Below are 27,918 nucleotides of genomic sequence, written 5' to 3'. Positions count from 1 at the left end.
TGTTCACAGGGGGTACATCACTGAAAAAAGGTTGAGAACCACTGCCAGACATACCTTGTGCTGACAATGACTTGTGGAAAACAAGAAAGTGTGCAGTGTGTTTTGGTACACATATATATGACGTTGCTGGCGATTATTACAGTAAGTCGGACATGTTTTTGGCACAGATTGTAGCTGACAGTAGTTATCTGGTATTGCTTGTCAGTAAACGTCCATATGTCTTTGTTGAGATGTATGAACTATTACCCTTTGTATAACTTCCGCATTATGATTGACTAAGGACCTAGATTGCATACGGCTTGTGTTTTATTTGTCTAATTCATTAGATTAGATTATATTAGATTAGATAGCATTTTATTGATTTCCTGGGCGTGTGCCCGGAGGGAAATTAAGGATTATTGCATTAGGAAAATTAAGTTCCCCAACATGTTTGTTTCATTCAAACTATTGAAAGCTGCATACAACTCTGTTCATAATGTACAATAACTGATTGGTATGGTGAACAAGATGTTAATTGTATCAAAATGTATTTTTTTTTTCTAATTACCATCCGAATCGATTAGTACCAATAAAATCATTGTAAGGTTTACTACTACTGTAGTTATAAATACTAGTGAACATACTGTATAATCTAAATGCAAGTATGCAAATATTGAAATTTCTAAATTCTCACAGAACGCAATAAAACAACATTATAAGTGCATCCTATAATCTCCCTGGACTTATAAAGCATGTATATACATAATAGAAATCAATCTGTCCAGTGTCAAAATGTCAGAGACAGGTGTGCTTCTCTATAAAGCTGCATTTTTTTTCCTGTTGCATGGTCTTTAATTATAGTTTTTCTGTTTGTGCCTAAACGGTAACACCTCTGTGGTGGCATACTTACAAAAAACAAAAAAAAAGCAGAAAAAAAAAGAAAACACACTTGTGAAGATTTATTTAGATGCCAATGAGCCAAAAACTTGAGGTATACACGAGGTATGAGGTACTGCAATAATGTCATGTGACTTCTTAACCTTTGAGCAACTTTGGAGTTTTTCCACCCAAAAAAATAGGTTAAATCCTGAATAGTAAAAACTTAATCGAGTTGTACTTTAGAGCTTAAGAATGTTTACATTTCAAGTAAATCAGAAGGGTAATTCTCATCTCTAAACTTATTTGTATTATATTGACGTTTTCAAATTAAGAATGGTTGCTTTTGCTTTGGCTTCAAAATACCTTGAATGTTCAATTGAATCTATCCATCCATCCATCCATTTCCGACCGCTTGTCCCCTTTTGGGATAGCTGGGGGTGCTGGAGCCTACCTCAACTGCATCCAGGCGGAAGGCGGCGTACACCCTGGACAAGTCCCCACCTCATCGCAGGGCCAACACAGATAGACAGACAACATTCACACTCACATTCACACACTAGGGCCAATTTAGTGTTGCCAATCAAACTATTCCCAGGTGCATGTTTTTGGAAGTGGGAGGAAGCCGGAGTACCCAGAGGGAACCCACGCAGTCACGGGGAGAACATGCAGACTCCACACAAAAAGATCCCGAGCCCGGGATTGAACTCAGGACTACTCAGGGCCTTCGTATTGTGATGCACATGCACTAACCCCTGTTCCACCGTGCTGCCTCAATTGAATATACCGTCATATATTCATTGACAGTACAAACAATCTTGACAGGAACTAGTAAATAACAAAGTACATCTTGTGTTTCATTACAGTGCAAAGTCCTTTCGACCCGTAACTTTTTTTTTACTATATAAACTGATAAAATGTACTGTACTTGCAATTCAGCTCTTTTATTAGAATAACCCTGCTCAGAGACAAAATAGCACATGGTATCTATCCACTTAGACACTCCACCTGCTTGAGGTGGTCGAAGGTCAACAATTGACTCTGATGATGTTTGTTTACAGAGACATGAGTAAAGCATGTAGCATGCGCATGTCGGGATATTTATTTATTTAAAAAATACCACATACATACGAAAATAAAGAGGGGAATAACAGTACGCCATTGTTGTTTGTCGCTAGTAATAGGTGTAATTTCAATAATTATAATTCTCACACTATCCAGACAAGTGCAACAGTAACAGTTTACATGATCTGAATTATTTCATATTGTTTTAGTAAATTAAAGTTTGTTATTGCATCAAGTGCAATGTAAATACCGTATTTCCTTGAATTGCCGCCGGGGCGCCAATAAAATTAAAACCTCTTCTCACTCATGCGCTTACCAAAGGCATGCGGTAAAAGTAAGCATGCGCTAATTATTTTAAAACCTCTTTTCACTCCGGCACTTACCAAAGGAATGCAGTAAAAATTTGAGTGTGATGTAAGCTTGGACCTTAAATCCTACTGAATAGCTCTTAATCTTCTTCCCTTTATGCGATTTCAAATTAACGGATATTGAAATCAGCCTCCTCCATTTTGAAAATGATGACAGGGGAAGTGTCACTCGTGACGTCACGAGTTTGACCAGGCGGTAATACTAAGCATGCGCTAATTATTTTGGGAAGCGAGTTTGGCCCGGCAGTAATTCAAGGCAGGCGCATATTAGAAGCCCTGTGGCAATTCAAGGAAATACGGTAGTTTCAGTTCACAACCCATTTCATGAACTCTACTGAACAATTGTAAAACACTGCTTTAGTCTCATTGACCTGTCTTTGTCCGTGTACATATTTCACCAGGGCACATTACTCCCAAAAAAGACACTATTAATGGAAGACGGATTCAAGAGCTGGTTTCTCCTTAGCATTATCACAAATATCCCCATAGGAGCCAAAGGCTGGACTGCATTGTATTAGTTTACTGAATCAATACATGATTGTATCGCAAGGCAGCTATACTCCTCTGCGTCTCACGCAATGTGTTCCCTTTGGAAACTCTGCACACCAATTTTTCCTTAGCGAAAACTGTAGTTACGAATACATTGCAACCTTACTTTCTAATTACCAAAGAATTAGCAAATGTGTCCCACCAAAAAACTATTCTTAATAAAGTAAGCGTCGTGTGCTTCCTCGCAACACAGGCCGTCTTTCAGCGAGGGTCAAGTGTCCACAAACAGATGCCGGCTGTATGAGCAGAAGCTCCTCCCATTCAAGAGTGCACCTGACAGGAGGGGCAGGGAGTGTGGCTCTAGTGCTGCCAAGCAACCAAAGACCAATGCAAGCACCTGGTTGGTGGAGCCCAAGAAGTGGAGAAAAAGAGGGTACCACTTCAGAATGGTTACCATGCCAAAGAAATTCACACTAAGTGTCGGGATTCACAAACGACAAATGAGGCGCTTGTGGCATGAACAAAAACAAGGTGCTGTTTTAATCGAACAAAACAAAAGCCTTGACGTTGTTCTCTCACCACGGCTTCCAATGTACTTAATCCAGTTATTTATATATGTACTGGGTCTCTGGGTGCATTTGTGGCCTGTGGCTCATCATTACTGGGCAATGACACAAATTCGGCAAAAAGGTACAATGAAAAAGAGAAAAAAGTGAAATCTTCATAGTAACACAAACTTTGACTTAAAATAAAATAATGTTATATATTTATAATAGGGCTGTCAAAAAGATCGAGTTAACTCATGTGATTCCATCCATCCATTTTCTACCGCTTGTCCCTTTGGGGGTCGCAGGGTGGGCTGGAGCCTATCTCAGCTGCTTTCGGGCAGAAGGCGTCGTACACCCTGGACAAGTCACCACCTCATCGCAGGGCCAACATAGATAGACAGACCACATTCACACTCACATTCACACACAAGGGCCAATTTAGTGTTACCAATCAACCTATCCCCAGGTGCATGTTTTTGGAGGTGGGAGGAAGCTGAAGTACCCGGAAAGAACCCACGCTGTCACAGCGAGAACCTGCAAACTCCACACAGAAAGATCCCGAGCCCGGTATTGAACTCAGGACCTGCGTATTGTGGGGCAAACGCACTAACCCCTGTCCCACCGTGCTCATGTGATTAAATAACAAAAAATAATCATGTAAATACGCATACTAATCATGAAATTGATTTGGACCGTAAATGCTCCTTTTGTTGTTATAGGGTCAGTGATCGGGTCATGTCGATGAAAACTGTGTCTTAGTGCGAAGATGACTGAGAAGAGTAAATTTAAAACATTTCACTTCAATATAAACCCGAATGGGACCTTAGATAAAACTGTTACAAAGTTATGAGTGGAGGCTAAATACTTTTTAAAATACACCCAGATGGGCCTTTAGATAAAACTGTTTGAGCAAATAATTAACGTGAATTCAAGTTAAACGTTTAAAATAATGTTTCCGTATGACATTCTGAAAATAAAATTGCATTTGTGTCCAATATTTGGGGTATTTTTTCAAGTTAATTCAAATTATGCAACCAAGTAATAACCTGTGATTAATCATGATTAATCCAAATTCCAATGTGTGAATAATCTGATTTTAAAAATGTATCATTTGACACCACTATTTTAAAAGTAACTCTTTATTTTTTAGCTTTTTTACAAAATAATTATATATGAAATATCAAAGTGGCCCTTGGCATCCTTTGATCTTTCGGTATGCAGCCCCCAGGGCAAAATATTTGGTCACCCCTGATTTAGGTCTAGCATAGTTTTAGAACTCTGTGCCATAGCAGAACAAATTAATTTGTCCCAAAAACAAACGAGCATCCCTTTGGGGAAAAAATTGTTATCAGCTTAATAATCACCGTACATCAGACGTTTAATAGCACATGGCCCAAAAGCAAAATGTTGCACAGCAAATTCAGTTGTTCTGTTATCCTGATGCCTATTAAAACTTTATTGGAACAATACAATAACAAGTATCCATTCATGAATAAAACAATACTTAAAATGAGCTGTATTATAACCCTGAGCTGTTTTCAGTTAGGTACATTTTTCAACAAACGGAGACAATGTGTCCAACTACATAAGACACCAAGCATTAGTGGCCCTTTATTTTTTCACTCACCTTTCAGCCTGTCTGTCTCCGAGAGTGTCTGCCTGGCGAAAAAGGAGAAGTGGAAGAGGAAGAAGAAGAGCGAGACAAGCCTGCTACTGACTGTGTGCGCTACCTGATCCACCACCACCTACGGACAGAGGGACATGGTCACAGCAATGCAGAAGAGGAGGGGGCGGCTGCAGAGTAAAGTGAAGTGGTGCCGCCATTCCGCGTCACCCTGGCAACCAACGCTCTTTCAAAGAAATCATCCAATAGTAAACACAGGCGATTGTTTTCAGACAAAAAGTCACATGACTGCTCCTACACCACTCCCCAAATTGCAGAGATGAGAAAGAAAAGGGGAGACAGGCGTTGTGTTTGTGACTAGAGAGTTTAGACGAGGAGGAAAAAAAATGAAAGTTACAAATATAAGATTACGGTTGAAAACTTACTTAGTTATATAATTAAATTACAGCACCTATTATAATACAGAATAAAAAGGTTAGTGTGTGTGTGTGTGTGTGTGTGTGTGTGTGTGTGTGTGTGTGTGTGTGTGCGTGTGTGTGTGTGTGTGTGTGTGTGTGTGTGTGTGTGTGTGTGGTAAATAATCTTAAACTACAGCAGCGTTGGATATTAAAGTCCAAGTATACCAAAAATGTTATGCTGTCTTAAATGTATTCCCAAACATACTACTCTCCTCATGGAACTGTTTTTAGAATTTTGCTTATAATTCATAATCTTTGTGTGAAACAAAAACTCATATATGATCAGATAACACTTTGTCATTACACTTAAGAAGTACAACAAAATACAATTTTCCTCACAGGCCCGTTCAAGAGCAGACATACATTATACAGGGTAGACAGAACAGGAATGCTGTAGAAGGTGGGAAAAGATGGAGGCGGCGGAAAAGGCATTGGGTGACTGCGTTTCTCTTGAGCCAAGAGAGAAAGAATTTACGTCTATCTTTTTTGTGCGGTCTAGACAGTAAAAAAAAAAAAATCCGAGCAAAAGGCAGCTACCAATGCAGGTAATGGGATTAATTTAGTCCGCCTCCAAAGCACTTTAAAAAATATCCAAAAACGCTAAGTTTACATGCCGTGACCTAACCAAGATATACAGTAAGGCATTGTTATTGTAGGAGCTAACACAGAGGAACTACTTTTCTGGCATTGTGAAATATCGCCTTGCTACGAGTTTGCTTGAGCTAATAACGTTGGTTGCCACACGCCATAAAATAAAATAAAAAAGATTGATCTACTTCTGCTGCTGTTGTATTGTCTTTGCATTAGGAAAAGTTTATGTAAATTGTAAATCATGCCTCGCCTGTATCGTAGAAGATACAAAAATGGCTCTGAACTTGGCTCTAAACAAATGGAACACAGTAGGGGTGTGGGAAAAAATCGATTCGAATACGTTGTGCGATTCAGAATCGATCCTCATTTTTAAAAGAAAGCTTTTTTTATTTTTATTTTATCAATCCAACAAACCACTACACAGCAATACCATAACAATGCAATCCAATTCCAAAACCAAACCTGACCCAGCAACACTCAGAACTGCAATAAACAGAGCAATTGAGAGGAGACACAAACACCACACAGAACAAACCAAAAGTAGTGAAACAAAAACGAATATTATCAACAACAGTATCAACATTAATTACAATTTCAGCATAGCAGTGATTAAAAATCCCTCATTGACATTATCATTAGACATTCATAAAAATAAAAAAAAAGAACGATAGTGCCACAGTGGCTTAAACTTGCATCGCATCTCATAAATTTGACGACACACTGTGTCCAATATTTTCAAAGATAAAATAAGTCATATTTTTGGTTCGTTTAATAGTTAAAACAAATTTACATTATTGCAATCAGTTGATAAAACATTGTCCTTTACAATTATAAAAGCTTTTTTTTTTTAATATACTACTCTGCTTGCATATCAGCAGACTGGGGTAGATCCTGCTGAAATCCTATGTATTGAATGAATACAGAATCGTTTTGAATCGGAAAAATATCGTTTTTGAATCGGGCATCGAATTGAATCGAAAAAATTGATATAATATCGAATCGTGACCCGAAGAATCGATATTGAATCGAATTGTGGGACACCCAAAGATTCGCAGCCCTAGAACACAGCATAAAACCACAGCAACATTGCTAGGAAGCATTTTTTTATCTGATGTGTGAAGATTATTTTGAATTTAGCAGGTCAAAAAAGATGCAACATCCCATCCGTCGGCATCTCAGTGAGAGCTGACATTGTGAGTCACTTCTTTGTTCTTATTTAAAAGATTTAGAGCATAGCAAGAAACGCGACCATTAGCAACGACCGCTACTGTTGCTCTGCGCTCTGTGAAATCAATGCACCCAGGAAAGAAGTTACAGTACTGCTTAAAAAGACTAAAATACTGTAAAAATTACAGGTTATTACGAATGTGTCCTTTACTACATTACATACACACTTACAGCCTGTACTGTATAAAAAAAACATTGTTTGAGGTTTTTAAGAGTGCATTATTGTCGGATTAGATCGTATTGTTAGCTGCACTTTACCAGCTGTTTTTTACTATTTAGTATACACAGAAAAGGTAAAGACATGGGTTATTGTTTCACATTAGGATTGTGGATACATCCATCCATCCATCCATTTTCTACTGCTTGTCCCTCTCAGATGAAGGGCAAAATTCCAAAAAGAGTTCAGTTCTCCTTTAAGGCAAACCATGTGAATCATGATTATTTTTAGTATTGACATTGCAATACTCAATTTTGCGTTCGCTGGCTAGGCTGAGCTGGCTCTAATGTCCTGGCCAGCAAGATGCACTCAGGGACGGGGACACCGAATAACCCTTTAAAAAAAAATCATCTGCATTTAGAAATTGGCTTGCATGTGTTCCTTTTTTGAGCAGCCTTATCTCCTGTACACTGTGTAGTCAACCAAATTATAATTCCTGTCTGACTGTTAACACAATGTACTGTACTTCCTCTGCAATGTAATTGTGCACTTCAACACACATGCATTTCCTCTAGCCAGTGCAATATTGCACTCCAGGTCGAGCAGGCATATAGCAACTGAAAATTGTCCATTATATGTATGAATGTGACGAGAAACCGGACACATTTTGTATTGGAAACCACAAACAGTGTTGTTCTATAAACGTGATAAGCTCATTCTGCAAATATTACAGAAAATATTCTCCCAGTTATTCACAGTATCCTCAATAAACTCCATAGAGCTACGAGTTACAAAATCTAGATATGAAAAACATAAAGGAATAAATTGAACTGAAGCATCACTCCAGCATCAAAACACTTGACTATGTTATTCAACGTGACCAAAAACAGATACAGTAAATCCTCCTGCTATAAAACATCTGCTAAAGACATGCTCTGTTAAGTGGGCAAAAAACCATGACAACAAGTCAGGTGCAGACGAGAAATGTGGGAATTAATAATACAAAATCATAATGGATGCAAATACAAGAACCTAAGAAACAAGTATAAATGACCCAAAAAACAGAAAGTAATTTCTAACAATACCATTGGTAGCAGTCATGCATATATGAGTGCAATGCAAAATTAGGCAGTCTTCAATATGAGTAAAATATTAAACGTAATTGTCATGCGCCTAAATGTAATTTTCATGCGCCTAATAGGTTGAATGCAACTGAAACAAACTCTTGTTGTGAGTTTGGATCATATTCAAAATAGAATGATCAAATCTATCAATCTAAATACACTATGTAAAATATTTTATGTGGGTAAACTTCCTTCCATCCATCCATCTTCTTCCGCTTATCCGAGGTCGGGTCGCGGGGGCAGCAGCCTAAGCAGGGAAGCCCAGACTTCCCTCTCCCCAGCCACTTCGTCTAGCTCTTCCCGGGGGATCCCGAGGCGTTCCCAGGCCAGCCGGGAGACATAGTCTTCCCAACGTGTCCTGGGTCTTCCCCGTGGCCTCCTACCGGTTGGACGTGCCCTAAACTAAACACCTCCCTCGGGAGGCGTTCGGGTGGCATCCTGACCAGATGCCCGAACCACCTCATCTGGCTCCTCTCGATGTGGAGGAGCAGCGGATTTACTTTGAGTTCCTCCCGGATGACAGAGCTTCTCACCCTATCTCTAAGGGAGAGCCCCGCCACACGGCGGAGGAAACTCATTTCGGCCGCTTGTACCCGTGATCTTATCCTTTCGGTCATGACCCAAAGCTCATGACCATAGGTGAGGATGGGAACGTAGATCGACCGGTAAATTGAAAGCTTTGCCTTCCGGCTCAGCTCCTTCTTCACCACAACGGATCGGTACAACGTCCGCATTACTGAAGACGCCGCACCGATCCGCCTGTTGATCTCACCATCCACTCTTCCCCCACTCGTGAACAAGACTCCTAGGTACTTGAACTCCTCCACTTGGGGCAGGGTCTCCTCCCCAACCCGGAGATGGCACTCCACCCTTTTCCGGGCGAGAACCATGGACTCGGACTTGGAGGTGCTGATTCTCATTCCGGCCGCTTCACACTCGGCTGCGAACCGATCCAGTGAGAGCTGAAGATCCCGGCCAGATGAAGCCAACAGGACCACATCGTCTGCAAAAAGCAGAGACCTAATCCCGCGGCCACCAAACCGGAACCCCTCAATGCCTTGACTGCGCCTAGAAATTCTGTCCATGAAAGTTATGAACAGAATCGGTGACAAAGGGCAACCTTGGCGGAGTCCAACCCTCACTGGAAACGTGTCCGACTTACTGCCAGCAATGCGGACCAAGCTCTGACTCTGATCGTACAGGGAGCGGACTGCCATAATAAGACAGTCCGATACCCCATACTCTCTGAGCACTCCCCACAGGACTTCCCGAGGGACACGGTCGAATGCCTTCTCCAAGTCCACAAAGCACATGTAGACTGGTTGGGCAAACTCCCATGCACCCTCAAGAACCCTGCCGAGAGTATAGAGCTGGTCCACAGTTCCACAACCAGGACGAAAACCACACTGTTCCTCCTGAATCCGAGGTTCGACTATCCGGCGTAGTCTCCTCTCCAGTACACCTGAATAAACCTTACCGGGAAAGCTGAGGAGTGTGATCCCACGATAGTTGGAACACACCCTCCGGTCCCCCTTCTTAAAGAGAGGGACCACCACCCCGGTCTGCCAATCCAGAGGTACCGCCCCCGATGTCCACGCGATGCTGCAGAGTCTTGCCAACCAAGACAGCCCCACAGCATCCAGAGCCTTAAGGAACTCCGGGCGGATCTCATCCACCCCTGGGGCCTTGCCACCGAGGAGCTTTTTAGCTACCTCAGCAACCTCAGCCCCAGAAATAGGTGGGTAAACTTATAACACTGAAATATTACAAAGTTGAAAAAAGAACTGCAGCGATCACGACATCACACTTGCTTCACGCTGCTGCTCCAGTTGGACTTTCTCTCCTTAAAAGCTCCCATTGTCCTCTAAATATTTGCACACTTTGTAGCACGCTGTCTGCAGGTATATCAAGGATACATTAAAATATGTCTTCTTTGCAGCCATGCTGACTACGCCCATATAATCACATGCATCTTGTCTACTTCATCACAATATCCGGTTTTGGCAACGTTGTTTTCGGTGAGCAACGTCTTTTTTCCGCGGCCAAATTTTCGGTGCATCAAGAGTCAACAGCGCGCAAATAATTGGCTATATATTCCCATTCATACTGGAAAGATCTGCTGGTGGTAATGTTTTATGTTCATGTGGTTTTGATTCGATGATCATTTTTACCATAATACCAAAAACACTGTCGATGACTAACAGCAAATTGGCGAAGAATGAATGTGTTCTGGAGTGTTGTTGTGTGTCTGAGAGTGAAGCACAGAAACAAAAGTGTGTGGAAGGGAAGTAAAATCTGTTGGAAATGGGATGGTTGTTATAAGATTAGCAATAAAAGTTAAAAATAATGTCTGTCTTTGTGTGATTTCCTCTGGAGGTTCCAATACATTATATTACTTTAATTTAAAACCTTATTTTCAAGGTGTGCCGGCTACGATTTTTCGTGGTGGTGTGCCATGTTTAGTTACATTAAGGGCAACCCTGTATTATGTTATGGTGCCATTATTACTCACTACTCCGAGTAATATACACATGCACAATTCAACTCGATCAAGTATCAACTAACCAGAAAAAAGCATGTTCTTTAGTTGCTCTGATTTACTACTACTCGGGCTGTCAAGTGGTAAACTGTTTTTAAATCAGATTAACCACAGTCTAATTTTGTGATCAATCATGATTAATCCCAGGTTATATAATTGGTTGCATAAATAAATGTTCTTTAAAATAATACCCCAAGATTTGGATACTAATTAAGGATATAACGGTAAAGGGTATAGTGATAACCCGAGATAAAATTCCTGACAGTTAGCATAGTGTTTCTTGTTATATTCTTATTTTTACTGTTATATCTGTATTATTTATTTTAATATTTTCTATTTGATTTCCATTTATACCCCCATTATTTACTTTTTTACTTTTTAAATTTGATCTCAATTTTTTACACTGCTACTGGAATTGTTATTTTCCTGAGGGGACTCTCCGGAAGGAATCAATAAAGTACTATCTATCTATCTATTAGGGCTGCGAATCTTTGGGTGTCCCATGATTCGATTCAATATCGATTCTTGGGGTAGCGGTTCTATTATAAATCGATTTTGTCGATTCAACGTGATTGTCGTTTCAAAAACGAAATTTTTCCGATTTAAAACGATTCTGTATTCATTCAATACATAGGATTTCAGCAGGATCTACCACAGGCTGCTGACATGCTAGCAGAGTAGTATATATTTTTTTAAAAGGTTTTATAATTATATCAATCAATCAATGTTTACTTATATAGCCCTAAATCACTAGTGTCTCAAAGGGCTGCACAAACCACTACGACATCCTCGGTAGGCTCACATAAGGGCAAGGAAAACTCACACCCAGTGGGACATCGGTGACAATGATGACTATGAGAACCTTAGAGAGGAGGAAAGCAATGGATGTCGAGCGGGTCTAACATGATACTGTGAAAGTTCAATCCACAATGGATCCAACACAGTCGCGAGAGTCCAGTCCAAAGCGGATCCAACACAGCAGCGAGAGTCCCGTTCACAGCGGAGCCAGCAGGAAACCATCCCAAGCGGAGGCGGATCAGCATCGCAGAGATGTCCCCAGCCGATACACAGGCAAGCAGTACATGGCCACCGGATCGGACCGGACCCCCTCCACAAGGGAGAGTGGGACATAGAAGAAAAATAAAAGAAACGGCAGATCAACTGGTCTAAAAAGGGAGTCTATTTAAAGGCTAGAGTATACAAATGAGTATTAAGGTGAGACTTAAATGCTTCTACTGAGGTGGCATCTCGAACTGTTACCGGGAGGGCATTCCAGAGTACTGGAGCCCGAACGGAAAACGCTCTATAGCCCGCGGACTTTTTTTGGGCTTTGGGAATCACTAACAAGTCGGAGTCCTTTGAACGCAGATTTCTTGCCGGGACATATGGTACAATACAATCGGCAAGATAGGATGGAGCTAGACCGTGTAGTATTTTATACGTAAGTAGTAAAACCTTAAAGTCACATCTTAAGTGCACAGGAAGCCAGTGCAGGTGAGCCATTACAGGCGTAATGTGATCAAACTTTCTTGTTCTTGTCAAAAGTCTAGCAGCCGCATTTTGTACCAACTGTAATCTTTTAATGTTAGACATGGGGAGACCCGAAAACAATACGTTACAGTAGTCGAGGCGAGACGTAACAAACGCATGGATAATGATCTCAGCGTCTTTAGTGGACAGAATGGAGCGAATTTTAGCGATATTACGGAGATGAAAGAAGGCCGTTTTAGTAACGCTTTTAATGTGTGACTCAAAGGAGAGAGTTGGGTCGAAGATAACACCCAGATTCTTTACCGTGTCGCCTTGTTTAATTGTTTGGTTGTCAAATGTTAGAGTTGTATTATTAAATAGAGTTCGGTGTCTAGCAGGACCGATAATCAGCATTTCCGTTTTTTTGGCGTTGAGTTGCAAAAAGTTAGCGGACATCCATTGTTTAATTTCATCAAGACACGCCTCCAACTGACTACAATCCGGCGTGTTGGTCAGCTTTAGGGGCATGTAGAGTTGGGTGTCATCAGCATAACAGTGAAAGCTAATACCGTATTTGCGTATGATGTCACCTACCGGCAGCATGTAGATGATGAAGAGTGCAGGGCCAAGGACCGAACCCTGGGGAACTCCACACGTTACCTTAACGTAGTTCGAGGTCACATTGTTATGGGAGACACACTGCATCCTATCAGTAAGATAAGAGTTAAACCAAGACAGGGCTAAGTCTGACATACCAATTTGTGTTTTGATACGTTCTAATAAAATATTATGATCGACGGTATCGAAAGCAGCGCTAAGATCGAGGAGCAGCAACATAGATGACGCATCAGAATCCATCGTTAGCAATAGATCATTAGTCATTTTTGCGAGGGCTGTCTCCGTGGAGTGATTTGCCCTGAAACCGGATTGAAAGGTTTCACATAGATTGTTAGACGCTAAGTGTTCATTTAACTGCTCCGCAACAATTTTTTCGAGGATTTTTGAAATAAAGGGAAGGTGAGACACCGGTCGGTAGTTTACCATGAGGTCAGGATCGAGGTTAGGTCTTTTAAGAAGAGGATGAATAACCGCTTTTTTGAATGCTAGGGGAACAGTGCCTGAGGAGAGTGATAAGTTTATAATATTTAGCACTGATGGACCTAATAATACAAAGAGCTCCTTGATCAGTTTCCCAGGAAGAGGGTCAAGTAAACATGTTGTCTGTTTTATTCCATTTACACGTTGTAACAATTCTTCTAATGTTATTTCCTCAAAACGAGAGAAACTATTTTGGAGGGCAGTATCCGCCGTATATACAATCGTGTCAGTGTTTAACAACTGATTGCAAAAAATGTAAATTTGTTTTAACTATTAAACCCAACCAAAATATGACTTATTTTATCTTTGTGAAAATATTGGACACAGTGTGTTGTCAAGCTTATGAGATGCGATGCAAGTGTAAGCCACTGTGACGCTATTGTTCTTTTTTTTTGTTTTTATAAATGTCTAAAGATAATGTCAATTGGATTTTTAATCACTGCTATGCTGAAATTATAACTAATATTGATACTGTTGTTGATAATATTCATTTTTGTTTCACTACTTTTAGTTTGTTCTGTGTCGTGTTTGTGTCTCCTTAATTGCTCTGTTCATTGCAGTTCTGAGTGTTGCTGGGTCAGGTTTGGTTTTTGAACAGGATTGCATTGTTATGGTATTGCTGTGTAGTGGTTTGTTGGATTGATAAAAAAAAAAAAAATCGATTTTTAAAAATGTGAATCGATTTTTAATCGCACAACATGAGAATTGCGATTCAAATTCGAATCGATTTATTCCCACACCCCTAGTGTCTGTCTATCTATCTATCTAATACAGTAAAATTTTTAAATATAGAAAACCCGTCATTTTGTTATGCATTTTAGGCAACGCTGCACACTATCTGAAAACAAAGTCAGGCGCATGCGCACTAGCGACTTTTGGCTTGAAAATCTTGAAAAAATAAAAAATATATATATATGTATATATATATATATTATTTATATATTTTTTTACTAATTAATTTTTATTTTATTTGTTTTTTAATGCCATTTCCCCATTGGGTGCTGGTGTATTTGTGTCGTTTTTCGTGTTGTCCAAATATATATTGCATCATATTGAGTGGGGTTTTTCATATTTTGGTGACCTCGCAACTTGTGAATTAGCACACCCGCGATTAAACACTGAGTAAAACAAACGCTGGTTTTAATGAACGCTAAATGAAATTTAACACCAATAAAGTATCACAGTTATAAAAATTCGTCTGTGTGATGTTTATCTTGAGTCAGCAGGTGCACCACTTGTTGGCACAATCTCCCCAAGCGAGGCGTTAGAACGGTCGTCCAGTTTTTCACGTACCAACACACAAAGTCAAACAACTCAACAAAACTTACGTGAAGCATTCATTAGTGGCAGAGCTCCGTGAAACATTATTAAAAGACTAAAAGACGACTTTTGGGAGTCTACAGACAATTGTTGTCAAGCCATTCCGGAAAGGGTCATCACTGAGCTTCCGGTCGGTATTTTCAAACTAAACGCCGACTGGTATTTCGAATAATGTTATATTATTAAAGTACAGCACATTTACACTTGCAAAACATGCCTGAAAATATGTTAAAAAAAAATAAATAAAAAATACAATTAAAAAAAAGATAAAGTTTATTTATTTCTATACCTTTGAGTTTCATAATTATAGTTTGACTTCCTGTTTAGTGTTTAACTAATTTTTCAAAACAGTGTCATAGTATTAAAGGCCTACTGAAACCCACTACTACCGACCACGCAGTCCGATAGTTTATAGATCAATGATGCAATCTTTACAATGCAACACATGCCAGGTTAGTTTACTAAATGGCAATTTTAAATTCCGCGCCAAGTATCCTGTTGAAGATGACGCATGTGCGTGACGTCACCGATTGTAGCGGACATTTTGATCCAGCATCGATCACAGCTATAAGTGGTCTGCTTTAATCGCATAATTACACAGTATTCTGGACATCTGTGTTGCTGAATCTTTTGCAATTTGTTCAATGAATTATGAAAATGTCAAAGAAGAAAGATGTAGGTGGGAAGCGGTGAGTTGTGGCCGCCTTTAGCAACACAAACACAGCCGGTGTTTCCTTGTTTACATTCGGCTCTTACCGCAGACATGAACAGAGAGTTTGCGTCGTTCCTCCTTGCCTCCTCCCACCGGCCGCCACCGACCGTCGGATGCTTACTCCGTGGAGAAACGTGGCTTCCCTTGGAGACAATGGCGGTCACCACACCTCCGACTTTCAGGTACGACTATATAATCTCACTAAAACACTAGTAACACAATAAGCAGATAAGGGATTTTCCAGAATTATCCTAGTAAATGTGTCTAATAACATCTGAATCGCTACCACTGCCCTCGTCTTTTTTTTTCTTTTTTTTTTTTAGTCCTTCACTCTCACTTTCCTCATCAACAAATCTTTCATCCTCGCTCAAATTAATGGGGAAATCGTCGCTTTCCCGGTCCGAATCGCTCTCGCTGCTGGTGGCTATGATTGTAAACAATGTTCAGATGTGAGGAGCTCTACAACCCGTGACGTCACGCGCACATCGTCTGCTACTTCCGGTACAGGCAAGGCTTTTTTATGAGCGACCAAAAGTTGCGAACTTTATCGTGGATGTTCTCTACTAAATCCTTTCAGCAAAAATATGGCAATATCGCGAAATGATCAAGTATGACACATAGAATGGACCTGCTGTCCCCGTTTGAATAAGAAAATCTCACTTCAGTCGGCCTTTAACAATAACTTTTTTCTCCCGATGGATTGTAGCTGAAATAGGCACAAGCGCCCCCCGAGACCCCAAAAGGGACAAGCGGTAGAAAAATGGATGGATGGATGGATTACGAAACAGAAATATCTTAAATAAACTGATAAACACTGTATAATAAACCAGTACTCGTTGTCAAAGACATCAAAGACTCGGACAAATATAAAGTTGACACAGCTTCGACAACAACGATGATAATGGAGTCTGACAAAAAACAAACACCTATATTCAACATCAACACTACTATGTTCCAAGGGACCACCAAACAAGAAGACCTGGATTCCGGAGTGCATCCATCTCCACTTATCAAAATTATTGAAACAGCTTTAAAGATTGCTGAACAAGAAAATATGGAACTGAAAAACTTCTGCAACCACGACCATAAAAGCCAGGATTTATACTCTAGCCTTTAAATAGACTCCCTTTTTAGACCAGTTGATCTGCCGTTTCTTTTCTTTTTCTCCTATGTCCCACTCTCCCTTGTGGAGGGGGTCCGGTCCGATCCGGCGGCCATGTACTGCTCGCCTGTGTATCGGCTGGGGACATCTCTGCGCTGCTGATCCGCCTCCGCTTGGGATGGTTTCCTGCTGGCTCCGCTGTGAACAGGACTCTCGCTGCTGTGTTGGATCCGCTTTGGACTGGACTCTTGCGACTGTGTTGGATCCAATATGGATTGAACTTTCACAGTATCATGTTAGACCTGCTCGACATCCATTGCTTTCCTCCTCTCCAAGGTTCTCATAGTCATCATTGTCACCGACGTCCCACTGGGTGTGAGTTTTCCTTGCCCTTATGTGGGCCTACCGAGGATGTCGTAGTGGTTTGTGCAGCCCTTTGAGACACTAGTGATTTAGGGCTATATAAGTAAACATTGATTGATTGATTGATTGATTGATTGATTGATTTGGAGAACTATATAAATCCAGATACAATTGTTTTCCTCCCACATAGGAAACAATTGTTCTTATTAAACAGATGAACAATATAATAACAACATTAAATTTGTATTTATTTTTTAACAGCAGAAGCTTGTAGACAAATTATAACTACATGAAGCACTTTTTGGAACAATTTAACGGACCCTTCAAAGTGATTGCTGTCACAGAAACATGGATTGATGATAGAAAAGGAAGAGATTTTGATCTGGAAGGAAATGAACTAAATTACATCAACAGAACCAACAAAAACAGAAAAGGAATAGTGGTGTATATCGGTGGTTCTCAACCTTTTTTCGGTGATGTACCCTCTGTGAATATTTATTTAATTCAAGTACCCCCTAATCAGAGCAAAGCATTTTTGGTTGAAAAAACGAGATAAAAAAGTAAAATACAGCACTATGTCATCAGTTTCTGATTTATTAAATTGTATAACAGTGCAAAATATTGCTCATTTGTAGTGGTCTTTCTTGAACTATTTGGAAAAAAATTATAAAAATGTATAAACTTGTTGAAAAATTAAAAAGTGATTCAATTATAAATATTGCCAAGCATAGAAGTAATCATCAACTTAAAGTGCCCTCTTTGGGGATTGTAATAGAGATCCATCTGGATTCATGAACTTAATTCTAAATATTTCTTCACAAAAAAAGAAATCTTTAACATCAATACTAATGGAACATGTCCACAAAAAAAATCGAGCTGTCAACACTGAATATTGCATTGTTGCATTTATTTTCACAGTTTAGGAACTTACATTCATATTTTGTTGAAGTATTATTCAATAAGTATATTTATAAAGGATTTTTGAATTGTTGCTATTTTTCAATAAATATATTTATAAAGGATTTTTGAATTGTTGCTATTTTTAGAATATTTTAAAAAAATCTCACGTACCCCTTGGCATATCTTCAAGTACCCCCAGGGGTACGTGTACCCCCATTTGAGAACCAGTGGTGTGTATCAATCAATCAATCAATGTTTATTTATATAGCCCCAAATCACAAATGTCTCAAAGGACTGCACAAATCATTACGACTACAACATCCTCGGAAGAACCCACAAAAGGGCAAGGAAAACTCACACCCAGTGGGCAGGGAGAATTCACATTCAGTGGGACGCCAGTGACAATGCTGACTATGAGAAACCTTGGAGAGGACCTCAGATGTGGGCAACCCCCCCCCTCTAGGGGACCGAAAGCAATGGATGTCGAGCGGGTCTAATATGATACTGTGAAAGTTCAATCCATAGTGGCTCCAAGACAGCAGTGAGAGTCCCGTCCACAGGAAACCATCTCAAGCGGATCAGCAGCGTAGAGATGTCCCCAACCGATACAGGCGAGCGGTCCATCCTGGGTCTCGACTCTGGACAGTCAGTACTTCATCCATGGTCATCGGACCGGACCCCCTCCACAAGGGAGGGGGGACATAGGAGAAAGAAAAGAAGCGGCAGATCAACTGGTCTAAAAAGGAGGTCTATTTAAAGGCTAGAGTATACAGATGAGTTTTAAGATGAGACTTAAATGCTTCTACTGAGGTAGCATCTCGAACTGTTACCGGGAGGGCATTCCAGAGTACTGGAGCCCGAACGGAAAACGCTCTATAGCCCGCAGACTTTTTTTGAGCTCTAGGAATCACTAATAAGCCGGAGTCTTTTGAACGCAGATTTCTTGCCGGGACATATGGTACTATACAATCGGCAAGATAGGCTGGAGCTAGACCGTGTAGTATTTTATACGTAAGTAGTAAAACCTTAAAGTCACATCTTAAGTGCACAGGAAGCCAGTGCAGGTGAGCCAGTACAGGCGTAATATGATCAAATTTTCTTGTTCTTGTCAAAAGTCTAGCAGCCGCATTTTGTATGATGAAGAACCTGAACTACAAAGTGGTAAAAAAAAAAAACGTCTCATTTGCTATTGATAACATCTTAGAATGCATAACCATGGAAATATGTCTGGAAAAAAAACAAAAACATATTCATCAGTGGTATATATAGATCGCCTATGTCAAATATTGAAACGTTTGAAGACTGCATCGAGACACATTTCATGGACAATGTTCAAGAAATAATTTTCTTATCTGGTGACTTCAATATTGACTTATTGAACCCAAACAACCAAACGTCCATTGATGACTTCATTGATACAATGTACAGTATCAGTTTATATCCAAAAATCACAAAGACAAGCATATTTAACAGGACACTGTGCCACACTTTTTGATCATATTTTTACCAATGATTTTGATATTAACACTACAATTGGTCTACTTATAACCGACATTAGCGATCTGCTGCCAGTTTCCACGGTATATGGAAACTACAAACAGGAACATGAGTGACAAAAATATATTTCAAAGACTTTGCACAGAGAAGAGTAAGATTGCTTTCAAAAATGAGGTAAAAAAGCATAGTTGGGACCATGTGGGCAATAAATTGATGTTAATGAAGCATATGGTAAAATAAATGAAAGAAAACGTTCATGATGCTATATGACAAACATTATATGTGGAAACAACTCAGTAGAAAGCAGAAAAAAACAATTAACCATGGATGACAAAAGGGTTGAAAAATGCTTACAATACAAAGAATATATTATACAGATTATTTCTAACACAAAGATCTACGGGAGCAGTACATAAGTACAAAATGTATAAAACAAACTAGCATACTACGAACATGAAGAAAATAATGTTACAGTCAATTATTAGACGGGAACAAAAACAATATGAGAGCAACATGGGGCTTCCTTGATAGCAATCTTAAAAATGGTGCTGAGAAGGATTATTTCCAATGCATTTCGGACGGGAACGTAAACAATGACAATGTAAAGGAAGTACTTGAAAGTTTCAATCAATACTTTATAAATAATGAACCAATTTTGGAGGAAAGGACTCTAGACCCAGTTTCAACTGAGGACTATAATGACACCATAGATAGAAATCCCCAAAAATGTGACACAAAAGGAAATAGTTAAAATGATGAATAATTGCAAATCCGAGACCTCAATTGATTGTAATGGAATTGATATGAAAACCATAAAAAATGTTATTGAAGAGATCTTAGGACCATTAATGTATATTAGTAACCTGTCATAAAAATAGTTGCAGTTTTGTTGGATGCGATTCCATACTTTGTTGCAGAAGATGTGTTGCAGATTATAGATGTGTGCCGCTTGTTCAACAACATTGCACACAGGTTGGAGAACAAGAATGTTGTTGGGAACATAATGCTGGTAGTATATAAGGCAGTCTGCCCCACTTTTTAGATGTACATGCAGTCTTAGTAGATAATACACTTTTATAGTTTGCACATGCTGTTCAGCCACTACTATTCGGATTTTAGTAGATCAGGCGATTTGTTTAGTGAAATTCATGTCAGTAATATACTAGATGCAAATATCCTGCTCTGAGTTATCACCTCTTTCTTAAGAAAGAAATAATAGAGGCGATATGAGGGAATCATGAAACCAAGGTCTGTCATTTAACTGTTAGAATAGTATAAAGGCCTACTGAAACCCACTACTACCGATCACGTACTGTAGCCTGATAGTTTATATATCAATGATGAAATCTTAACATTGCAACACATGCCAATACGGCCGAGTTAGTTTACTAAATTGCAATTTTAAATTTTGCGCCGAAATATCCGGCTGAAACGTCTCGGTATGATGACACGTGCGCGTGACGTCACAGATTGTCGAGGACATTTTGTTCCAGCGTCGTTCCCAGCTATTAGCTCGTCTGTTTTAATCGCGAAATTCCACAGTATTGTGGACATCTGTGTTGCTGAATCAATTGCAATTTGTTCAATGAATAATGGAGACATCAAAGAAGAAAGCTGTAGGTGGGAAGCGGTGTATTGCGGCCAGCTTTAGTAACACAAACACAGCCGATGTTTCATTGTTTACATTCCCGAAAGATGACAGTCAAGCTTTACTATGGAACAGATGTGTTAAGCGAACACAATTGGATTGGACCACACACACAAAGTACAGTGTATTATGCAGCAATCATTTCGAAAGATCGTGTTTCGAAGAGGGTCCCTTGCGAAGGGCAGAGATGGGCATCGCCACAACCCGTTGACTGGTGCTGAAGTAAGGTGCGGGGCCGACCTTCAGGTTGTACAGGTACGACCATATAATCTCACTAAAATAATAGTAACACAATAAGCAGATAAGGGATTTTCCAGAATTATCCTAGTAAATGTGTCTGACAACATCTGAATCGCTCCCACTACCCTCGTCCTTTTTTTTCTTTCTTGTCCTTCACTCTGACTTTCCTCATCCACACATCTTTCATCCTCGCTCCAATTAATGGGGAAATCGTCACTTTCTCGGTCCGAATCGCTCTAGCTGCTGGTAGCCGTGATTGTAAACAATGTTCAGATGTGAGGAGCTCCACAACCCGTGACATCACGCGCATATTGTCTGCTACTTCCAGTACAGGCAAAGCTTTTTTATTAGCGACCAAAATTTGCGAACTTTATCGTCGATGTTCTCTACTACATCGTTTCAGCAAAAATATGGCAATATCGCAAAATGATCAAGTATGACATAAAGAATGGACCTGCTATCCCCGTTTAAATAAGAAAATCTCATTTCAGTAGGCCTTTAAAATAACATGAGCATGCTGCTTTGTAAAGCAAGCATTTTTGGTATGGTGACTCCAACATGAAGGGCACATGAAATTGGTAGTGTTGTGTTTTGGCAAGTTGTAGTGTGCTGTGCATACTAACAGTACATCACACCTTGCATTTCAAGCTTATGCAAAATATCTTGGAGGAAGCTGATCACTTTATTCTCCTTAGATGTCCCCTTTTCACTAAACTGTGGCTGGCAGTTCATCATAACGAAATCTGCATCAGTCTAGAAAGTCATGAATCCAGATTTGAAACCCAAAACCAGTGACTTCGGCACGTTGTGCAATTTGTAAATAAAAACAGGATACAATGATTTGCAAATCCTTTGAAACTTACTGTATTCTTGGCCTTGTTTGTAGATGGCTTCCAAAGGTTTATTGGTTGTTTTGTTTGCTTAGGACCAGCTGGTAGTACAATAAGAAAAGTGTGACATGATCATTGCATTTAAAGGCCTACTGAAATGAGATTTTCTTATTCAAACGGGGATAGCAGGTCCATTCTATGTGTCATACTTGATCATTTCGCGATATTGCCATATTTTTGCTGAAAGGATTTAGTAGAGAACATCCACGATAAAGTTCGCAACTTTCGATGCTAAGAGAAAAGCCCTGCCTCAACCGGAATTCGCAGACGATGACATCACATGTTTGATGGCTCCTCTCATATTCACATTGTTTTTAACGGGAGCCTCCAACAAAAAGTGCTATTCGGACCAAGAAAACGACAATTTCCCCATTAATTTGAGCGAGGATGAAAAATTTGTGTTTGAGGATATTGATAGCAACGGACTACAAAAACTAAATAAATAAATTAAAAAGTTTAAAAAAAAAAAAGTGATTGCATTGGGACGGATTCCCATGTTTTTAGACACATTTACTAGGTTAATTCTTGGAAATCCCTTATCCTTCTATTGTGTTGCTAGTGTTTTAGTGAGTTTGATATTACCTGATATTCGGATGGGTGTCTCCACGGGTGTCTTGACGCGCAGTGTCTCAGGGGAGTCGACGGCAGCTATGGACGGCATAAGCTCAGCTTTTCTCCGGTAAGATCTGACTTTTTAACCACAATTTTCTCACCGAAACCTGCTGGTTGACATTCGGTAGGATCCATGTTCGCTTGACCACGCTCTGATCCATAGGAAAGTTTCACCTCCAGGAATTTTAAACAATGAATCACCATGTGTTTGTGTGGCTAAAGGCTACTGTGACTTCTCCAATATTAATTGAACAAATTGCAAAAGATTCAGCAACACAGATGTCCAAAAAACTATGTAATTATACCGTTAAAGCAAACGACTTTTAGCTGTGTGTGTGCGCAGCACTCATACTTCCTAAAAACCCGTGACATCTTGCGTACACGTCATCATTACACGACGTTTCAAGACGAAACTCCCGGGAAATTTAAAATTGTAATTTAGTAAACTAATAAGGCCGTATTGGCATGTGTTGCAATGTTAATATTTAATAATAATAATAATACTAATGTATTAGATTTATATCGCACTTTTCTATTGTTAGATACTCAAAGCGCTCACAGAGAAGTGGGAACCCATCATTCATTCACACCTGGTGGTGGTAAGCTACATCTGTAGCCACACCTGCCCTGGGGTAGACTAACGGAAGCGTTGCTGCCAGTTTGCGCCTACGGCCCCTCCGACCAGAACCAATCATTCATTCATCATTCATTCACCGGTGGTTTTCAAATCATCCAGGGGCAAGGGTGAAGTGTCCTGCCCAAGGACACAACGGCAGCGATTTGGATGTCAATAGGTGGGAAGCAAACCTGCAACCCTCAGGTTTCTGGCACGGCCGCTCTACCCACTACGCCATGCCGCTCCATCATTGATATACAAACTATCAGACTGCGTGGACAGCGAATTCTGTATACCTTTGAAGATGCCTACATTATATTAGAGTGTTTTTTGTCATGTTTTTTTTTTTAATTGAGAAGTTAAGTATGAGTCTTGGGTATTTGTATTCTGTAACTGTTTCTAGAGGTTTTTCATTGACAGTGAGAGTGGGGTAGCGGTCATATTTCTGTTTTTTGGTGAAATTCATGACTGCAGTCTTTTCAATATTCAGTGAGGCAGAAATGGTGGAGCCTTTGAGCTATATTGTCCATGGCTGAAGTAAGTTTGGGTGCAGCTTCTGCCATGTTCTTTCCATGAGTGAATATGACGGTATCATCAGCAAACATTTGTATTTTGACATTGTTACATACTGTAGGTAGATCAAATGTAATAAATGATTGAATTCGGGATAATTATATCAGACACTTTAGTATTCATTATCCTATGAATGAATATTGCATTAATGATATCAGACAATGTGATATTCATTAAATCATACATTTTTGAATCAATGATTAAGTATGAGGGCTTCACGGTGGCAGAGGGGTTAGTGCGTCTGCCTCACAATACGAAGGTCCTGCAGTCCTGGGTTCAAATCCTGGCTCGGGATCTTTCTGTGTGGAGTTTGCATGTTCTCCCCGTGAATGCGTGGGTTCCCCCCGGGTACTCCGGCTTCCTCCCACTTCCAAAGACATGCACCTGGGGATAGGTTGATTGGCAACACTAAATTGGCCCTAGAGTGTGAATGTGAGTGTGAATGTTGTCTGTCTATCTGTGTTGGCCCTGCGATGAGGTGGCGACTTGTCCAGGGTGTACCCCGCCTTCCGCCCGGTTGTAGCTGAGATAGGCGCCAGCGCCCCCCGCGACCCCAAAAAGGGAATAAGCGGTAGAAAATGGATGGATGGATGGATTAATGACATCAGACACTGTGGTATACATGAGGTATTGAATGAATCCAGCATTAATGATATCAGACACAACAGTATTCATTAGGGAATGCATTATTTCGGCATTAATTATATGAGATAGTGTGGTCCATCCATTCATCCATTTTCTACCGATTGTCCCTTTTTTTTTTTTTTTTGGTGTCGCTGGAGCCTATCTCAGCTGCACATTGGACAAGTCGCCACCTCATCGCAGGCCAAGATAGTGTGGTTTTGATCAATATTAATACATTTATTCAGGATGATTTTTTTCTTTTATTGGTCTTAATTAAATACTACAAAAAATAATGAATTCAGGGTCAATGGTATCAAAACTGGTATCCATTGAATAATACAAACCCCGTTTCCATATGAGTTAGGAAATTGTTTTAGATGTAAATATAAACGGAATACAATGATCTGCAAATCCTTTTCAACCCATATTCAGTTGAATGCACTACAAAGACAACATATTTGATGTTCAAACTCATAAACTTTATTTTTATTTTTTTCAAATAATAATTAACTTAGAACTTCATGGCTGCAACACGTGCCAAAGTAGTTGGGAAATAGCATATTCACCACTGTGTTACATCACCTTTTCTTTTAACAACACTCAATAAACGTTTGGGAACTGACGAAACTAATTGTTGAAGCTTTGGAAGTGGAATTCTTTCCCATTCTTGCTTGATGTACAGCTTAAGTTGTTAAACAGTCCGGGGTCTTGTTGTCGTATTTTACGCTTCATAATGCGCCACACATTTTCGATGGGAGACATGGCTGAACTGCAGGCGGGCGAGGAAAGTACCCGCACTCTATTTTTACGAAGCCACGCTGTTGTAACACGTGGCTTGGCATTGTTTTGCTGAAATAAGCAGGGGCGTCCATGATAACGTTGCTTGGATGACAACATATATTGCTCAAAAACTTGTATGGACCATTCAGCATTCATGGTGCCTTCACAGATGTGTAAGTTACCCATGCCTTGGGCACTAATACACCCCCATACCATCACAGATGCTTGACTTTTGAACTTTGCGTCTCTAACAATCCGGATGGTTATTTTCCTCTTTGTTCCGGAGGACACCATGTCCACAGTTTCTGAAAATCATTTGAAATGTGGACTCGTCAGACCACAGAACACTTTTCCACTTTGCAACAGTCCATTTTAGATGAGCTCGGGCCCAGCGATACCGGCGGCGTTCCTGCGTGTTGTTGATAAATGGCTTTCGCTTTGCATAATAAAGTTTTAACTTGCACTTACAGATGTAGCAACTAACTGTAGTTACTGACAGTGGTTTTATGAAGTGTTCCTGAGCCCACGTGGTGATATCCTTTACACACTAATGTCGGTTTTTGATGCAGTACCGCCTGAGGGATCAAAGGTCGGTAATATCATCACTTACTTGCAGTAATTTCTCCAGATTCTTTGTACCTTTTGATGATTTTACGGACCGTATATGGTAAAATCTCTAAATTCCTTGCAATGGCTCGTTGAGAAATGTTGTTCTAAAACTGTTTGACAATTTGCTGACAAATTGGTGACCCTTGCCCCATCCTTATTTGTGAATTACTTAGCATTTCATGGAAGCTGCTTTTATAGCCAATCATGGCACCCACCTGTTCCCAATTAGCCTGCACACCTGTGGGATGTTCCAAATAAGTGTTTGATGAGCATTCCTCAATTTTATCAGTATTTATTGCCACCTTTCCCAACTTCTTTGTCACATGTTGCTGGCATCAAATTCTAAAGTTAATGATTATTTGCACAAAAAAAAATGTTTGTCAGTTTTAACATCAAATATGTTGTCTTTGTAGCATATTCAACTGAATATGGGTTGAAAATGATTTGCAAATCATTGTATTCTGTTTATATTTACATCTAACACTATTTCCCAACTCATATGGAAACAGAGTTCGTAAATTAACTAAATGAATGGTAAATGATATCAGACGCTTTGGTTATCAGCATTCTGCTTCTGCCTTATACCGTGTAAACACAATACAAGCATGGACTGCCTTAAACTGACTATCACATGTTGCCAGACTATTAGAACCTTTATAGGTAGGAAACAATTAGTTAGATATCCAACAAAACATTGGAGCGCAAAGGAAAGCCTTGCTGTGAGCAGAATGTTCCTCCTGAATATATCTGGTGATCTTGCATTTAGGACTGTACAAACAGCATTCAAAGAACTTGTCTGAACTCATACTCTCGGTATTTGCGGGTATTCGAAAGTACAGCTTCTTTATAAATGTGACTCATCTGATGTCAAAACAAAGACGTGTCCTAAGGCAAAAAAAATCAACAACATTCCATGAGTTTCGACGGCATGAGGGTGTTGTGTACAATTCATTCACATTTTAGTTAGGTGTGGTCGGAAACGCATCTGTTAAAAAAATGGTTAGATGACAGTGGGATTCAACATTCATTTGCTATTCTCAGTTATCCCAGAACACAACATGTACTTGCAGAAAATATACAGACGTACATCCATGAGCACAAACATAGGATAGTAAGCATAATACTATGGTAATACAACAAAGTGTATGACAATAGACCCACAATCGAAGGATGTTTAAAATCATGTATTATGTGTGAGAGTTGGCTACTAAAATTAGAGTGGAAATGCTGGCATGCCTCTCATAATGTGTAAAAATATGCTTACACATGACAATAAGAGAGGTTTGATTTTAATTTTAAAATTGCGCCTGCTATTACTTGTTCCACAGATTTATGTCTATACGTTTACATCAAACATTAGTCCATTACAGTTACTGCGCCTGCTATTACTTGTTCCACGGGTTTGTCTTTACGTTTACATCAAACATTAGTCTATTGCAGTTACTGAAATAAACATAACATCAGACGAAGAACAAATTGTATAAAAATACAACTTTTTTTGTAATTTTTTCATCAGAAACAATGAAAATTAGTCCATTACAGTTACTGCGCCTGCTATTACTTGTTCCACGGGTTTGTCTTTACGTTTACATCAAACATTAGTCTATTGCAGTTACTGAAATAAACATAACATCAGACGAAGAACAAATTGTATAAAAATACAACTTTTTTTGTAATTTTTTCATCAGAAACAATGAAAATTAGTCCATTACAGTTACTGCGCCTGCTATTACTTGTTCCACGGGTTTGTCTTTACGTTTACATCAAACATTAGTCCATTACAGTTACTGCGCCTGCTATTACTTGTTCCACGGGTTTG

The 27,918-nt window shown here is 39.7% G+C and overlaps 1 protein-coding gene across 4 annotated transcripts in view; it reads right to left on the bottom strand.

The window, feature by feature from the left end:
- rassf7a (Ras association domain family member 7a) overlaps positions 1-15,073 on the bottom strand; it is a 79,775-nt gene extending 64,702 nt beyond the window's left edge. For 2 of the 4 annotated variants that reach the window (XM_061917612.1, XM_061917613.1), the window contains exons 1-3: positions 14,942-14,971; positions 13,110-13,221; positions 4,953-5,070 (exon numbers count right to left, since the gene is read on the bottom strand). The gene's annotated coding sequence lies outside the window, so the exon portion shown is untranslated. Of the gene's footprint in view, positions 1-4,952; positions 5,071-13,109; positions 13,222-14,941 lie in introns of all 4 variants that reach the window. The other 2 variants (XM_061917609.1, XM_061917616.1) reach the window with 1 other exon arrangement.
- Positions 15,074-27,918: the final 12,845 nt, after the last annotated feature.

The sequence above is a fragment of the Nerophis ophidion genome, linkage group LG12, assembly GCF_033978795.1.
Source record: "Nerophis ophidion isolate RoL-2023_Sa linkage group LG12, RoL_Noph_v1.0, whole genome shotgun sequence".
In the NCBI taxonomy this organism is placed as follows: domain Eukaryota; kingdom Metazoa; phylum Chordata; class Actinopteri; order Syngnathiformes; family Syngnathidae; genus Nerophis; species Nerophis ophidion.
Note: the sequence above shows the minus strand (reverse complement) of the source record. Positions and strands in the feature narration are given on the sequence as shown.